Below are 18596 nucleotides of genomic sequence, written 5' to 3' on the forward strand. Positions count from 1 at the left end.
GCAACATCCGACTGAGCAGTGAGTGTTGTCACTGTGTGCTAACAGAGGCAGCCTGTTTAGCCTGGAAGGACTCTGAAAAGACAAATACCACTTTGATATTTGTCCCTTTCTTTGATAAGTGACAGCTTGACTGTATTCAGTGAATCTACTAAGGAATACCCACTGTGTCAAAAGCAGGCTATACAAACCGAATACATGATAGCATACTGCCCAAAAGGTATTCAGGGACCACACAGCGCCTGCCTAAGCAGCTCCTGTAAATCTGGCAGATGCAAAAAAAGTCATGAAATGAGGCTTGTCAAGCCCTGAAATGAATATTAGCATTTCTTTGCCTCACTGCCCTGAACGTCAGAAAAATGTTTCTGGAGAGGCCACAGCAGCCTTGGGCTCTTGGGCTGCTCCCTGCAGGAGTTCTGTGGCTTCATCCAGCCGCCGCAGGCAGTGCAGCCCCAGTGGGTTCCCCATGACCCCTCCTTGCCCTCAGAGCCACAGCCACCAGTGGTGGCACAGCCACAGCTGAGCATCTGCACTGGCACACATGGAGGCAAAGGGGATGGATGAAACTGCACTTCCTCCAAGGTTGGACAAGTAGAGCACATGGAGGAAGCCCCTAGTTTGATGCTTTTCTTAATGAATGACTCATTAGCCTTGTAACTGTTGCAGGTCTCCTGGAGCACTTTTGTGGAAGGCAGATTCATCATTACCATTGATTATTTTCCATTTGGCTTGAGGTGCAGTTTATTCACAAAGAAAGTGACCTCTCTCATGGGAAATAGCCATGGCTGACAGTTTGAGCTGAAAAAAAGGCTTTAACACAGTGACATTTGGGGAATCATTAGCAAAGGTGAGAGGCGTTTTTGATAGCCCGGGGAAGAGATTCAACACAGCTCAGAAACGTCTTATACATCCCAGTGGCATGAGTCATGCTCTGTCTGCCTTTATTAGGCTTAGCTGTTACTACTACAAACATTGGTTTTGTCAAGACTGATTTTCAGTTAAACACTTACTAGCGCACATGCGCTGGCTAATGAAAACTAACAACAGCAGAAATAAAGCAGGGTGAAATGCCTAAGCACACTGAAACCTGCTGGAGAAGATGTGCACACGTGTAAGCTGTAAGCAAGAACAGGTGCAATACCAGGATGTAGCACAACAGATGCCGTACTGCTGGCTGCTGCTGTCAGCATGCTCTGTGAGGTGATATCCTCATAGGAAACATCATGTAAAATATGGTTTGCTTCTGTGCATGAAATAAAAATTAATTAATTAATTAAAACAAAAAAAAGGGGGGTGGGGGGGGGGTTGGTACATTCATTGGTAGGAGAAGAAAGACAGGAGTCCCAGAGAAAAGAATCTGTGCTCTTTCTTACCACTGATTTTAGTATCAACACTGACTTTTGGAAAGAACCCTCAAGAAGAGCTTAGCTCTCTGACTGATCGAAAAATGCCTCTTTAACTCACCAGAGCTAAAATTTACAAGAAATGTTGAGGCAATAGAGCATCTCCATAGAATATGTCTGACCGATACTGAGTGCATAACCTAATGCCTTTCTATAATCCCCCAAATTCCTGTGGATAAATTCCCTTTTTTCTATACTTGAATGCTCTTCAGAGAGTGTCGCTGTTTATCCACTGAAGAGGTAATGAGTAAGACAGCTATTTCCAGCAAGGTTTTCACATGCCACTCTGTCACCAATCTTCATTCCATGCTGAAGGAACATCTCCGATAATTCTGAAGCTTTGGAAGACCCATTGAGATTTCCAAGACAGACTCCAAAATGGAGGATCTACTCACCATCTTAACACCCATTTTCAGCTGGTACTTGTACGATTTAATGCATACCTGACCTTTTTAATTATTATTATTTTATTTTGTTTTATTAGTTTGCTACCTTTATAATTCATGGATACACGTGTGTTGGCTGTATCTGGCCTTCATAGCTCAAAATTCATTGTCCTTGATCCGAACAACGAACGACTGTTAACACACCAACAAGCTCCTGCTAACACACCAGACTTTCTTACTCAGCCATTCAGAGACATATCTGATGTTAAGAAACTCCAGCATCCTCTCCAAGGTCTTAAGTACCTGGGCAGAAAATCCCAAGAAACACCTACTCATCCACTCTGCTGCCTCCCCTGTGCTATGCCTTACAACTCTCTTGCTGCAGCCTCTTTCCCAGGACTTCTTTCAGCCTTGCACATAAATGCCAGGTCTCTCCACTGAATCTGTGAGCCAACTCATCTCACTCCCTCCTGTTCCCTCTCCCTTTCATCCCCTAGCTTTTCTGAAGGTTTTTGCATAATGAATTCCTTTTTAAATAGTGTTTCTGGCTACCTTGAGCGTAGAGAAAATAATGCAGTGGCTGAGCAGCTCCCTTTGTAGTCCCTATTCAGAGCAGAGGGGAAATCCTGGCTGAGCAGCCAGCTCTCAACTCTGCACTAAACAAGCCCTATAGAAGTGATGAATAACCCTACAGGCTTTCTCTGATAAATTTAGCCATGTTTTGACAACAAGGTGTCTATCTATACAATTCCCTGAATGGATAAATATTCTTGGGGCCTTACTTGGCTGATGATTTTGCAGAAAATTGTAGTGTTCATGCCAAAGCTCATTTGTTCCCTACATATGCTTAATACTAACATATCTTCTTTGCAGTATTGCAATGGTGCAGCTACCTGTAAAAGGCTCAGCACCCTAGGCAGAGCCACGTAATGCCATCAGTCCGACTGCACAGGTCCTGATGTACAGAAGGTAACAGGCAGCAAAGCAAAAGCAAGCAAAGCTGCGAGGGGCAGCTGTGCTGGTTGTGGGTCTCACACCTGAGAGGGACAACATCTGAGTTTGTCAAACTGCCATATCTAATCCTCACAGACATGGAAACAGAAAGAATTAACGAAACAAATCCTTACCTTACATATCAAGGTAAGAGAATCAAATGGCCACGCTGCATGCCTTTACGCAAGGAAGAAGAAAACCAGACTGAAGACCTTGAAAACTTGCTCATACATTAATAGGTGTCAAGGAGATCTCTTTGATTTAGTCTTTGACAGGTTGCCATTTTCTACATTCCTCATACAGGTAAAAGCTATATAATTATCTGTGTATGCTTCCAAGTTCTTAAAATGCCAGGCGAAGGGATTTTTGTGCATTTTCCTACACAGTGGATTTTTAAAGCTGATGTTGGTAAAACAGTGACACCTTGTGGCAGAGGAGAGCAATCAAACCCATAAAGCCACAGTTTTAGAAAAGCATTTCCAATAAATAAATTACATTCCCTAGAAGTATTTTCAATTATTGATGAGCTAAGTTTTCAGCTACCAGTTTCTTCTTAGATCGTTAACCTAAATGTGTTCTTGATGTTCACAACATTGTAAGAATTTTACCAATGATGAACATAACTGTTTAGACAAACATTATTCAAGAATATGGCAATCTGACTGTCCTGTAATTCTTCTTGCAATTCAGAAACAAATATCTTCACTGACTTAATATATTAGTCTTTCCAAAAAATCACACAACATACTTCTTCATTTTTTTTCAGTCTTCCTGACCTTATTTCTAGCAAGCCAGATGCTTTGAAATGCATCTGAGAGAAAAATATTATGCAGAATTGATAACAAGAAAGATGTGATAGCTGTTAGTCTTATGCAGGTTAAAGGGAGGACTCCAGCTGTCCAGAGCTTTCTCAGGAAGGAGGAATTTCTATTATAATTATTTTAAATGGGCATAACTGGATGGAACAGATGCGGTGCTGTGTTATTTTAGAGGTCTGAACAGACTTTAGAAGAATTTGAAAACACTGAGTTTATATCAACCGTATTAACTCAAAAACACTGGAGAGCTAATGATTTAAAGACTGCTCTTTCTTTAATTTGTAGACTGTTCAAATTGAAAAGTATTAACAAGCACAATTGGATGAAAATTCATAGGAACAAAAAATAAATAAATAAATAAAAGCCACAAAACCATAGCAGCCTCTCATGTAAAATATTTCAAGTTTTATACAATTTATACTGTCCCATCTACCAAGCACCAGCTTTCACAAGCAGCACTAATTACTGACCTACCAGTGTCTTCTCTGACCTCCATTTAGACAAGGTATGCTGCAAATTATTGGGATTTTGAGTGAATGATGATCTGATTAAAATGACTGGTGAGCTATTCCTGGTATTACATTATGAAACTAAAACATTATGCCTGCATTCATATATTTTATAACTGTCTAAAAATTAAAACCTTTTTGTCAGCATAATAACATTGCTGGGACAGCACTCCTCAGTTCCAAGGGTATTCTGGGGACAAGAATGAAACCCACAGTGTTATATAAAAAGCACATCACAGTCAAAGAAGTGATATACAGGAACAAGGTGTATTTGGTGCCTCTGTCATTTATCATTGAGAAGTTTCAAATCTTGACACCCTTTTTGCATCAAGAGGCAATTTTTTCCAACCTCATGGCAAAAAGTATGCACAAACTATATGTTTTTCATTGGCATGGCGAAAATTACAAAATAAATCTTAAATAGTATTCATCTGAAACATTAGACAACAAACAAACCCAATATTCCAGCACTGGCATATGACTAATAGCGTACTTATATAAAATGCGATGCCAGAAAAATCACTTCTCTTCTTGTAAAGGAGCCTGCACTAGCCAATTATTGCAAAATCTAATGATGCATAAAGTGCTTGCTGCTGTGGGCAGTGCACATCCAAAAAATCGCAGAGCTTGTCTCACACATATTAAACCTAAAACACCATCCTCACTCAGGGCTCAGGGCTGCAGTAGAGGACTTGGCATGTGCCCAGCCATGTCTTCTGCCTTTCAAATTTCACAGCCTGTCATAGAATCACAGAATCATAATTTAGGTTGGAAAAGACCTTCACAAGTATCAAGTCCAACCATTTACGCAAGCTACCAAGTCCCAACAATAAAGTATGTCCCTTAGTCATGAGGCATCCTATAGTTAAACATCAACACAGGTCCAGCAGGTACAGTGTGGCTGGGAGATTTCTTATCTGATAGGAGCAGTACTGCTTGTCATGGAAGCAAAGATGTGACAATTTGCACCTCCCTTTTTCAATGCCTGCAAATGTGTTTCACACACAGACACTAAACCAGTCCTTGGTCATACCGCTCATCTGCTAGTTCTTGTTGTGCTAGTGCAGAAGAGCCAAGAGACAAGTTCATCACAGCCTGTACAGATCGAGTCCACACAGGACCACCCAAAAATCAGACCATGTGTCTTGAGGGCACTTTCAAAATGTTTCTTGAACTCTGGGAGGTTCAGTGCTGTGACCCCTGCCCTGGGGAGCCTGTCCCAGTGCCCAACCAACCCCTGGGTGCAGACCCTTTCCCTAACCCCCAGCCTGACCCTCCCCTGTCCCAGCTCCATGCCATTCCCTCGGGTCCTGTCGCTGTCCCCAGAGAGCAGAGCTCAGCGCCTGCCCCTCTGCTCCCCTCGTGAGGCCTCCCCTCAGCCTGCTCTGCTCTGGGCTGAGCAAACCAAAGGACCGCAGACACTCCTCATACATATTGCCCTCTAGGCCCTTCACTATCTTTGTAACCCTCCTTTGGGCCCTCTCTAATAGTTTCATGTCTTTCTTATACTGCAGCACCCCAAACTGCACACAGTACTTAAGTAGAGGCCCCACCAGCACAAAGCAGAGTGGGAAACTTCCTTCCCTCCACCAGCTAGCAATGCTGTACCTGATGCACCCCAGGGTACAGTTGGTCCTCCTGGCCACCAGGGCACACTGCTGGCTCATGTTCAATTTACAGTCGACCAACACCCCAACCTTCCTTTCTGCAGGGCTGCTTCCCAGCCTCACATTCCCCAGTCTACAGACAGCCAGGGTTGCCCTTTCCCAGGTGCAGAAACCAGCGCTTGCGGGTATTATGCTTTTGCAGACTCAAAAAAAAAAAAAAAAAAAAAAAAAAAAAAAAAAAAAAAAAGTGCAATGCCTCCTTCTTACTCTGACATGGAGATAAGAATATTTATGTCCCAATCTGCATAGCAAAGGAGATGTTTTTTTCTTTCTTGCTGTCTCAATGAGTCATTAGAAAGAAAATGAGCTGTTGAACGTGAATTTCTATGTCAGAAACAACAAATGAGTCTTCCTTTCTTCCTTTGTTCTCACCTTCTGTTTGTAAAGTCCTCGGAAAGAATAAAAACTGGCACTCACAGCTCATAAATGAGAATAAACTATCCCTGTTGTGAATTGGGAGAAGATTAATTTAACCTCCCTTTGACTCTGCTGTGCGCATCTGTGGCATTTTTAGTGTTTTACCACATTAAAAACAAGAGTAGATAAAGAAATCCTGATTCTGCTAAAATTCCTTATATAATACATGTTTTCCCATTTCTGAGTAGTACCAAAAATAACTCTGCTTCTTCTGACCTTCTAATTCCTTGCCATATTCTTGGGTTCCTTGTCTTCTGGATCTACAGACCCTTCAGTCCTAAAGGTAGTATTCCCCCATATAAACTGGGGGTTCAGGAGGGTCTGCTTTTGGAAATATCTGGAAACTGAAAGTTTCGGGCATCAGTGAGACTATGTGTCATCCACTCAGAAATCCTCCAAAATCTGTCTGCCTAGCAAAAGCTCTTTGAGAAGTAATGGCATTTTAACATAAGAAATGTGTGAAGATTCATGTCAGACTGATGATGCGCCCTTTTAAGAGCCTTTTACAATTCATTTGCTACAGCTCCTGCCAAATGTGGAATCCTAAAGAAAAAATAATGAGAACTTTCCTCTCCATGAGCTGTCTGGCACTAATATTTGAACTAGAATTAAGAGCTGCTACAGCTCAGAAATCCTCACATCAAAATACAGCCACAGGAAAAGCTTAGGAAAATTATCCTGGGTGGAACTAGAATGTGGCCAGTAACTGGATGGCACAACCTCAAATTTTCCATCTTGAAGTGGGACAGAATTCTATTATATAGAAAACAACTTGAAAATGGCTCTCACCCAGCATGTATAATGCTGGCTTCTTTGCTCGGAGCCATTGTTTCAGACTCTATCTATACTCAGATAGATAAGCAGATAGATAAGCAAATACTGGTTATGATCACATCCAGCTTCAAACTTTCCTTCATAGCCATTTTGTATATATATATATAAATATATATATGTATGTATATGTATATATTTGAATTAACGAGCTGTAGTTCTTGCATGATCACATCAGAGCTAAGGCATGTTCCTATCTCTTCAGCTCTATGTTCTCTTCAGCCATTTCCTCCATGGATACAAGAACAACAAATATCTGTAAGTGCCTCTAATTCTCCAGCTACATTTGTGCAAATAATGATCTCTAAGCCTCTGCACTGGGGCATGCTAAACGTTTAGTATCAAGAAGGAAGTCTGCTTTCCAACAGAGCACTGCCTGGGTAAGGACAGTTGGCCCGCACTGAGGCTCACAAAGGCAAGAGGAACTGAAAAGGAGGAATGTTAAAAGCTGTTTTGGCAATCCATGCTGCTAGGCTTGGAGCTGCACTTGGCAGCCACCCTGCTGCTGTGAGTGATGGCCGACAGCGACTGCTCTGTTGCACCAAGGAGCCTTTCAGAGTTGCTCCTTCTTCTCTTCTTTCATCTGCACACACATCACCTCTGGACTCACCTTCTTTTCATTTGTTGGCTGCAGATAGGAGTATAAAGCATTTTAAATCAGCATCATTTTCAAACATTCATTTTAGCCTCAGTCAAACTTTCACATTAATCAATGAATAAATCATAGCAGCATGCCCATTTCTTTACAAACTTACACATAATGAAAAGATATGTCAAATTCACACGGCTTTCTGGGAGGACAAGGGGTTTGTTTGAAAACTGCAATCCATCTGAGACTAAAGCTCCCAAAGGAAATTGGCTTGAATCAGATCTTACAATCAGAACACGCCTAAGCCAAGAAATATGCCATCTTTAAAAACATGTAATGTACTGTGTTTCAATTACAGGAGCTGTGGGCTAACATTACCACTGCACAGGTCAATTTAGCTAACGTGTTTCTCAGTGCATGATAGCTTAAACCTTATAAAAAAGGATTTAAAACCAAATTGGCCGAAACATGAAAACTAATACATTTTTAGCTATGCATTTAGATATATTTTCACTACCCTAAAAATAACCACAACATTCAGTTGGGCTGCTAATGTGAGTAAGACTATTCACGTATTTCCTGAAAATTAGTCATTTGGCTCTCAAATTCAATTGCAGCGGTTGCCTGTTTAATATTAATACCCTTTTTCAATATGTTCACCAGACATGGGAGTTAAAAGACCAAATAAAGAAATTCCCAGACCTGAGTAAAGCCAAATTGTTTTAAATAGTATGATGAAAAGGGTTTTCATTTTGCTTTGCTCAGCCTTCAGTCTTTCACAGACTAAATGTTCATTAGTTCTCCAGTCACTGTTAAGTCTTTCAAGGAGGAGAAGTCACTAATTTATAATGGAAAAAAAAAAACAGATTAAAAGAAGGAAGTGTAAGCTTTCTACATTCTTTATATCTCATAAAAATAAAATATAAATAACGTTGGTTGTTTTGCTTTTGCTATTTTCTTTAATGATTGTTATCTGGATTTTTACACAGAACTCAGTCACAGATTTTTCTTATCTCTTGTTTAAGTACATTTCCTGTGTTTAATATTTAGGATCATAGTTTTATTTTGTGAGTATACTGATTTGTCTCAGAGCTTCTTGCAGGTACTATACAATGTAGAATAATTCAGAAGCATATGCACACTCAGATATTCAAAGACTAAAGTGGTACCAATACTTAGTACTTCCTATATATTTTTAATGTATACATAGGCATGCACATAGATGAACACTGTCTTGTGTGTAATGAAATTTCCTACATCTACCATTGCAAGAAGAGTAAAGTATGTATACTGAATCAAAACTTAATCCCATACTATTTTTCAATACAAATTTGGGCTTTTTTTACTTGCCAGAGAAGTGGGTGTATAGCAGGGGAAGACTTCCTCTACAGCCTAAAGATATCAGATAGTATGAAAAGGAAGCAGAACAAGTTGAATAAATGACATGTGTCCAATTTGACCTATCAATTGTACTGGGTCTGGCTGGAATGTTAACTTTCCCTGCAGCAGCCCGTAAAGTGCTGTACTCTGCACTTGCAGCTGGAACAGCAGTGTTATCACACCAGTGTTGTGTCTACTGCTGAGCAGTGCTGGCACAGCATTGGGCCTCTCTCTAACCCTCCTAGGGGGCAGGCAAAAAGTGAGAAGAGAAACATCACCAGGGCAACTGACCTAAACCAACTAAAGGGATATTCCAAACCATATGATGTCACACTCAGCAATAAAAGGTGGAAACAGGAAGAAGTGAAGAGGGGGTGGGGTCTCGTTGTGAAAACGTTGGTCCTCCTCCCAAACACCAGATATGTGCGTTGAGGCCCTGCCTCAAGGACGTGGTAAATAATCGCTCATTTGTGGGAAGTAGAGAGTAATTTCTTTCCTCTGCACTTCCACATAGCCTTCATTTGTTTTATTTGTTTTCCTCCTTTTTTTTTTATTTTCCCTTTCCCCCTCCCTTTTCCCCTTTCCCTTTTTATTCCCCTTTAGTTAAATTGTTTAGTTCATAATAATATTTCTTTAATTATTATTATTATTTCCCTTTAATTAAATTATCCTTATCTCTGAGTTGTTCTTTGCTTTACTTCTCCCCCTCCTCATCTAAGGAGGAGGAGTGAGAGAGCAGTTGTGGTGTTTAGCTGCCCAGCAGGGTAAAACCACCACATCAGTCTTGCAAAGTTCACACATACACTGTTGAGCTTCTGTGCCATGACTTCATATTTAGTGCCATATTTTCCATTCATAGATTTCTTAGCATATATTAATGAAAATTTCACAAAAACAAAGCCTTTAAAGAGATTCTGTTTATTTTTTACTAATATCTAGCTATTAAAAGAGGATAAACTAACTCAGAAAGCTCCTAGTTGTTCTGCTTTAAAATTATCTTACACTGGCTATGGTTGTTCCTTTTTATTTTATCTTCTGCACACATTATTGTTTTTTTCACACATATATTTGTGGAAAGTGACTTGTATGTTCCCATTCTCAGCCATTCCCTTAAGAAAGAACATAGCTGGTATGGTACAAGACACTTCCTAGAACAGTTTCAAAACACCCAAAGCCCTGGATAATTAAATCACCCCCCACTGTGCTCAACCTCATTTGTCTAGTCTTTGAGGAGACTCCTAGAGTTTAAAGAATTATAGAAGCTCACTAAGTGAGGGCCTAGATGGGGAAGGAGCTGCTCCCACAACAGCCTCAGCACTGCTATGGGAACACCCTTCATTTGGGTGGAAGGGACAAGAGAAAATTTAAACCTACATCTTGCATCTAACCAACAAATCTTGACTCTAATTTGTTTCTTTATAGGAAGGATGCCTCACACAAGGGTTGTGTGGCCAGCAGAACAAATAGTTTAAAATCTTCTAAACTCGCTTAATCCAAACTATCTGCTACCTCTTTCTGAGTGATTTGTCCTGGTAGCTTAAGGAAATCCCCAATCAGAGCAATAAATCTGCATTCTCTGACTCCATTTATATGGCCCACCAGTATGCACAGGCTGAATTTCAGTTGCGAAGTCACAGTGAGCTGCTCAAAGTCAATTCTCAAGGGAGTAAAAGACCAACAGAAATTCATTAAAATATATTTGCAATTGAATAAATGTAAGAAAATAACATTATCCTCTCTACATTTTCTGCAAGCATAAATGGAAACAGGAATGGAAAAACTAATATTTTATGGTTTATACATCATTATTAGTTCAGCTACTGAAGGCTGTCAAATGAAACAGGTCTGTACTCTAAAAACTCTACTCAAACAATTATCATTATGTAATCTTTACAAACAGGTCATTTTACTCCTTGCTTTTACACTTGATGAAGTTATAAAATTCAGTTTGTCTCTCATTCCACTTGCAATATTTATTTCAAAATTCACCTGGATCTGAATCAAAAGATATGCAAGCTATATACGCAGTTTATTGTATACACAGTTTATTGTTGTTGTTTTTTTTTTTATAGACTTGTCTGTGAATAAATAATAATCAGCAAATGAAAGATTTCTCATGTTTTCAAGTATCCTTTGCACATCATTTAAAAAAAAAAATAGTTTATCTGTTTCTAAATAATGAGATTCCAGATTTTCCTCCTTAAGAATGGGAGATAAATTCAACATATAAGATTAAAAAGTTAAAGAAGAAATATATTTTTTCTTAATCTGTATGTGGAGGGGTTTTGATAACAACTTTCTCATCTTCTTCCAGCTGTGTTTCCTTTGCAAGACTTAGTGTGGGTGCACTGCTAAATGAGGTGGGTGCCTTGGTGATGGCAGATACAGGGAAGGCTCACAGATACAGAGAATGCCTTCTTTGTTTCAGTCTTCACTGCTAAGGCTAGCCACCACACACTATGAACCCAGAAACAAGAGAGAAAACCTGGAGAGGGGGACAACTTTTCCCTGATTGAAGAGGATTGGTTTAGAGGTTATTCAGGCAAGCTGGACACCCACAAATCTATGGACCCTGGTGGGATGCACCTGAGGGTGCTGAGGGAACTGGAAGGTGTTATTGCTAGGACTCTCTCTATCATCTTTGAAATGTCTTGGAGAATGGGAGAGGTACCTGAGAACTGGAAGAAAGCTAACATTACTCCAGTCTTCAAGAAGAGCAAGAATGAAGACTCAGGAAACTATAGGCCAGTCAGCCTTACCTCCATCCCTAAAAAGGTGATGGAACAGCTCATCCTTGAGGCCATCTCTAAGCACATGGAGGAAAAGAAGGTGATCAGGAGCAGTCAACATGCATTCATCAAGGGGAAATCATGTTTAGCCAACCTTATAGCCTTCAATGATGAAATGACTGCCTGGAATGATGAGAGGAGAACAGTGAATGTTGTCTACCTTTACTTCGGCAAGGCTTTCGACACTGTCTCCCATAACATCCTCCTCAGCAAGCTCCAGAAATGTGGGATCCCTGAGTGGACAGTGGGGTGGATCATGAACTGGCTGGATATCAGAGCTGAGGGTTGTGCTCAACAATGCCGAGTCTAGTTGGAGGCCTGTGGCTAGTGGTATCCCCCAGGGGTCCAGTGCTATTCAACTTATTCATCCATGACCTTCTGTGATACTATTATTTTAGTCTGTTTTTGTTTCTGTGATTAGACACAAAATGCTTAGTGGTTACTGCCAACCCACAATCTTCACTTTCATATCATTGTTTTACACTGTTGTCTCTCCTTCTTTCTTGTAAAACAAAACTACATTCACAAATGAATTTACTGAAAGGCAGAAAAAATATGGAGGCCTCTCAATTCAAGTGATCTACTTTTACACACTGTAATACATTTTTGAGGAATTGCTCAGCAACAGCTTGAAAAACTGCCAAAGCACCACCCCCTTCTCCTATTTGGTATGTCACTTACATGAAGAAATTGATACATCTAAAATAATTATTTTTAATGAGGAATTGTCTATTCTTTTTTTTTTTCACAGGGAGATCAGGAATAGAAATATACAGTTAGTGATCATAACACAACATAACATAACATAACATATAGTGATCCAAAGTCTTTTAGACCCAAGGTGCTATGGGTAAGTACCAGATCCTACTTGTTTCTACAGAGACTGTAATAGGTCTTTCATTTCTAGAGAGAATTTTTGAACAGTTTACTCCACTTTGAAGAAATGAGAAGCTTCGCAGCTGACATTTTGCATTCATCAAAATATGTCATGCTAGATGTAGTAAGGCTTTCTTCTGCTAATTTACAGACAAACTGAACATGGAGATAAAAAAAAAAAAAAAGTGATTCAGATGAGTTCTGAGGATGTTTATCAGGGAGACTGCAAAATTAAGCCTTAGGTCAAGACGTGGAGAAGGAACAGTATTAAATACAGGTTTAAAATATTGTTCATACTACACAGTTTCATCTAGCTACAAATTCAGGGTGGAAAAAAAATTACACTGAATGACTTCAACGTGCTTTCTGCCTATGGTGCTGCATACCTATTCTCTTTCCTCATAGCTCGTAGCTCAAGGCAATGAACTATCTTGTTTTCCTTCTTCAGTATGAGACATTTGTCAAGGTAGGGAGCAACCATGACTTCTAGTATTGTTCAAATGCAGAATTACTCAGTGGAATATCTGTTCCCCTTGCAAGGTTTATCATAATATCCGAAGAAACATACCAACTAACACCAAAATTCTGACCTTTCATTATGTCAAAGATACTGATCTTTAACAAGTGCTATAAAATCTCAAAATTAGGTTAACTCATCGCTCAGTCCAAGCAATCACAGAACATTATGTCAAAGTGTCTTCAGTCCTCTCTAAAAGCAAAATCAATTTCTCCTTTCGCAAAAGGGAGCTGGATACAGTGCCTTTGATTTCATTGCCTTCAGACTGCATTACTACAACTGTCTATAATGTGGAAATTAAGACAAATCCAAAATATATGCTTTTGATAAATCTGTTCCTTCAAAGGCTGCAAAACTGCATGCAGTCACAGTAGGCTGTAAGGACTACGTGCATGCTGAATTAGGATCCATGAAATTGGATACCAAGGCCTATGCATCAGTGTGCCTTTAATCAGAACAAGCTGCTCTAAAGCATTATTTTTTCCTCAGCATCCCGCTCCAATGGCCACCTCAAATCCAGAGGCCTGATTTTCAAGGGCATTCATATTTCTGGCTCCCACTATGTCAAACATAAGCAATACTACACCTGTGTTCATATGGATCAAGTTGGGTCACCCAGGCCTGGGTGAGATAGCAAAGAAGCAAGCATGATTTGTAAAAAGAAAATAAAAGAAATATAACTGATTCCAATTTGTTAAAATAGTCTCCAGGGCATTCTGTCCAGGAAAACCTTTCCCATCAGTGTGACTGCTCTCTCTTATGTGCCAGTAAGAAATGAGAAATGACTAGTTATTTCTGTTTTCTTCTCCATCTTCCTTTTTAAGAGCAGAGACCCAGGAAAAAGAGGCTTCCAGGAAAGTTGCCCTCTCTCCATGCCCACAGGGATGCTGGGAGAGTCAGCTGTGGGAGCTAGGCACAATTCCATTGTCAAACTATTGCTCAGATCAAAAAGCCCCCTTAAACTTTGCAGAAAATCCCCATCACAGAATATCAAGTTTCTTCCACAAACAGTTAGCATACTTCTCAATTGAATTCCTTTCTCTTTATAATTATTTCTCTCTGTGAAATAAAGTTGGAATACTAACATAAAATTCAAAATATGACTTCATGTCCTAGGTAGCCAGGAAGAATCGCGGCACAATATCCTGACCTCCATACTCTCCAACATTTGGACTCTGTGGTAGGAAAATTGAGAGGTTAAAACTGAGAGGAAATACTGAAATGGGGTAATCTTAGCCAAAAAGAGGAACCTGTATGTGACATATGACAGGTTACATCAGAACCACTACACCTCTTTGTTTCTACTTCCTCTCTTTCTCTTACCATCTGTGGAATGACCACTCCATTTCGTGTAGTTAGCATGCATCTGGAGCATATATCATTTCCTTCAGCTCTTAAATGTATTAAGAAATTATATCTTTTCAATTGATGCTACTGTAGCTGTCTTTCACTGCAGATTTACATCATGTGTCCTGGGTCAAAGGGCTTTTTTGGCTTCTCAAGCACAAAAAACATCTTATTCCACATTCCCAGTCCATCTCTTTTTGACACTATTTCTCTTAAAAAGAGTACAACTTTTAAAGCTTTCCTCTCCTCATGCCTCCCAATCCCTCTGATCCCTTCCGTCTTTTTCTCTAATTTTAGTTTCACTTTTTCTCTAAAGATTCCATGGTAATTATTCACACAACCCCTTTGTTTCACCAAACCCTTTGGCAGCCCCAGTCAGCCTTCCAGGTATGTCGTCACCAAACACCCATCCTTTTCTGATCTCTCACTGTTTGTGTTTTCTAGTGCAGTCACTGCCTGGGCTTCTTTCCCACTTATCCCTAGCCAACAGTACCATAACCTTCCTGACAGCCATTCAGTTCATCTGGTTTTATGACACTTTTTCATCTTAAGATATCTCCTTCCTACCCTCTCTTGCCTTTGCTCTATATCATAATCACTGTTTTTCCTTGTGCTTTGGTCAGGACTCTTCGGTCTTTCTAGCTAAATGACTCTACTTTTGCAACTCATTTGACCATTTTCACATCTTTTCCTTGCCATCACACTTTTACCTATTTTCCTCTACATTTTTTTCATAGTTCTTACTGCTGAGCACACCAAGTTAAAATTACATTTCAACGTTTCAGTGCCAGGGCACTATAACTTTTCTTGCTCTTATTGTTCTCCTACAATTTCACTTCATTTTTAAATTTGATCTCCTCTACTTGTTTCCATGGCTTCATGTTCCCAATATAATTTCTTTTGCATTACTTTTAAATTCTTCTGACTCTTTACTTTCACAATACAAATATGTCTTAATCTCTTCTATCTGAAAATAAATAAATAAATAAAAATCAATTTCGCTTATTCGTTTCCCCAACAATCACCTGTTTACCTTCTCCTTTTACCTTGTTTATTCTGCATGCTATTTCTGTCTATCAACAAATATAGATGGTTCTTATCCAAGCTCTTAATTTCTGCACTCTCAAGCACTACATCCATAAAAAATACAGTCCTGCCTTGTTCACCTTCCCCCCAATTCCTTTTTTTTTCTTAATAATTCCTTGTTTTGACCAAATAATTCTTTTATCTTCATTCCTCAATTGCTACCCTGTCTCTGTGTCATCAAACATATGCATCTCTTCATAGTCTATCCCTATCCCATCTATTACAAGCAAAATAACAAGTTTGAAAAAATAACAACAGACACACAGATATACGCTGCCTTCAAAATTATCATAGTTGGATGTCCCATATTGGTAACTTTAATCTTAGTAGGATCACCTGAAAACATAGCTTCACTCTAAGTTGCAATCATGTCACTGAAGTTACTGTTCAATTTAATTAATTGGATCCAATTATTTTGAACAAATTTGCTTTCTTTCCTTTATTAGAGGCTTTCATGTGGTGCCCTCACTTAAACTGAATAACATTTTGTTTCATGACTCAGTCCATTGAGTTAATGACTTGTGAAGAAAAGCGCTGTTTAACTGGAGTAAAGATACAATTCACCTATTTTTCTATGATTTGTATTTGAAAGATCACATATTCTTTTTCCTCTTCTTTTCCTCTGTTGCATTTTAAAATATGCTGGTCACAATTTGTAGACAAGGATCACAGGCTGTATGACTTCATTAGGTAAAAGAATATGTACCATGGATTTTTCCAATATGCTGCTGATCGTTTTGTGAGCTGAATGAAGAAACAGGTCACCATTAATGAACTTCATTTCACAGTAAGCGACAATTGGGACATAACCTGAATGTAACCTCAAACTGTTTTATCTTCTTACAGCTGCCTTTGATATCTTAACACAATAGAATATTTTGAATACATAATTGGTTCAATAACCCTTATAGTGTATGTAATGACAACTGACAGTAAATTAATTGACTCTTACACAAGTACTTCAGATATATGATGAAATCATCAGGAAATAATCATGTTCCTGCCTGAAAAGTAATGTATTATTTTACAGAAGGATGAATCTATTATTTTAACTGTTTCAAGTTGATTTAATGAATATGATTCTAGCATCTATCACTCTCCTTCAGAAATCTCCTACAGCCTTCACATCTATATTTCTAACGAGATCTTCTGTGCAGATCTTTAATGATTCTGTGTGTCCAGAAGACCCCTCTGGAAAGTTTTTGGCAATAGATGGTACGCTAACAGATCTGAAGAATCTTTACCAGATGTATACTAAGAACTACACTGGCACTGTCTGGAATAGGTCTTGATAAAATTCAGCTGCTGTGAGGCTGAAGCCAGGAAGGTCCAAATTCCTTGAAGAAGGAAGGTGAAGAACTTCTAATACATGCATGCAGCAGTGAGGATAAGGGGATGTATTAGTGACAAGTAGTGTCTGGTAAATATGCACTGTGAATATTGCATGAAAAGTTGTCCTGAGCCATGGTTATGTCAAGCATGGAAGTTTCTTCCTGAGTTTGGAAGATGCTGGAATGTCTAAAAGATGGATAAGTGTCATCTGAAAAGAGGCACTGGAAGCAGAAGCCTGGAATTTCACCTGGATCAAAAAAAGGAACCAAAAGGAACACTGCTGTACATTTTTATTATGACCTAACTAATGCAAAAATGTTTGTTTTTTATTTCTCACCTGTACCTCTTTAGTCAAGCATTGTGTTTCTGAAGTAATATGTCAGCCAGCTTTTGCTAAACACTTCAACACCTTGAGATTAATGGGTTTAAACTGCTGGCCTTGACAGCTCCTAACCTCTTTCTTAAAACTGTCAATCCCATTTTTGCTATCATATCATACTATAGAACGGTTTGGTTTGGAAGGAACCTTCAAGATCACTTGGTTTCAACCCCCCTGCCATGAGCAGGGGCATCTTCCACTAGACCAGGTTTCCCAGGGTGTCATTCAACCTGATCTTGAAAAACTTCAGGGATGGGGCATGCTCTGCCTGCCTCTAACATCCTTAATATGTGTGTTGTTCGTTTTTTTTCTTTTGTTGCAAGGTTTTCATTTAGAAATGAATTGGAATTCTCTACCAGAGCTAAAATGGTACTGTTTAAATGATTACTGTTTGGTTTCTTTTTTTGTTGTTTTACTTGTTTTCCTTTTGTTTGTGTTTTTTTGCTCTGCTCTACCCCTACGCTCCAAACATGATACAGTTATAAAAAAGAGGGAATTTGCATGTAAAGATGAAATACAGAGAACTGCATCAATGAGAATTACCTAAATCAGCTCTGCCTTCTGTGATTTTATTCTCATAGCTTCGTCTCCCATTACATACACACACACATACAAAAATAAATAAAAAATAAAAATTAAAAAAAAAAAAAAAAAGGAAAAAAGCTGTCACAGAGCCTCGTGGTGTGACTCTCAACTCCTCCCTTCCCACTGCTTGGTTTTTCAAAAATCCTTCTGGCCCAGTCTCTGCTCCATGAGCGCTGGGCCAGGACTGGGCAGCCTGGGGCTGCTGCAGACCCCAAGGCCTAAGCCAAGACCTTGCACCACTTGCAGAGAGGGCACAGAGCTCCAAGGGTCCTTGCCTGCACACCTGGGGGTGGATGAGGGGGGTGGACATTTAGTGTCCTGACATGCCACCCAGCTAGTCCTTCTCCTACTGCCGGGAGGGAGGCTGAAGGGAAGAGAGAGGCTGGAGAGCCAGAGCAGGCTGGCCACAAGCAACAAGGCAGCACGGCCAGAGGAGGGAGAGAGGTCTCAGGGCCTTCCTCAGAGCTCTGGCATGGCAGCACAGTGTAGGAGTGTGCAGTGACCAGCCTTTTCAAGAGATAAAGTGGGAAAGCAGTGCTGGAGGGAAAGGCAGCCTGGAGTTCAACAGTAATCAGATGCTAACTCAAAATGAGGCACTGCTAATTTTCCTTGAGGGCATTTCCACTTCAGACAGAGTAGTTCACACAACATTTAGAAGAGCCAAAGGAACACTGCTCCCTTCAGCCATTGGAAAG

The sequence above is a fragment of the Anas platyrhynchos genome, chromosome 1 (genome assembly GCF_047663525.1).
Source record: "Anas platyrhynchos isolate ZD024472 breed Pekin duck chromosome 1, IASCAAS_PekinDuck_T2T, whole genome shotgun sequence".
Classification (NCBI taxonomy): Eukaryota; Metazoa; Chordata; class Aves; order Anseriformes; family Anatidae; genus Anas; species Anas platyrhynchos.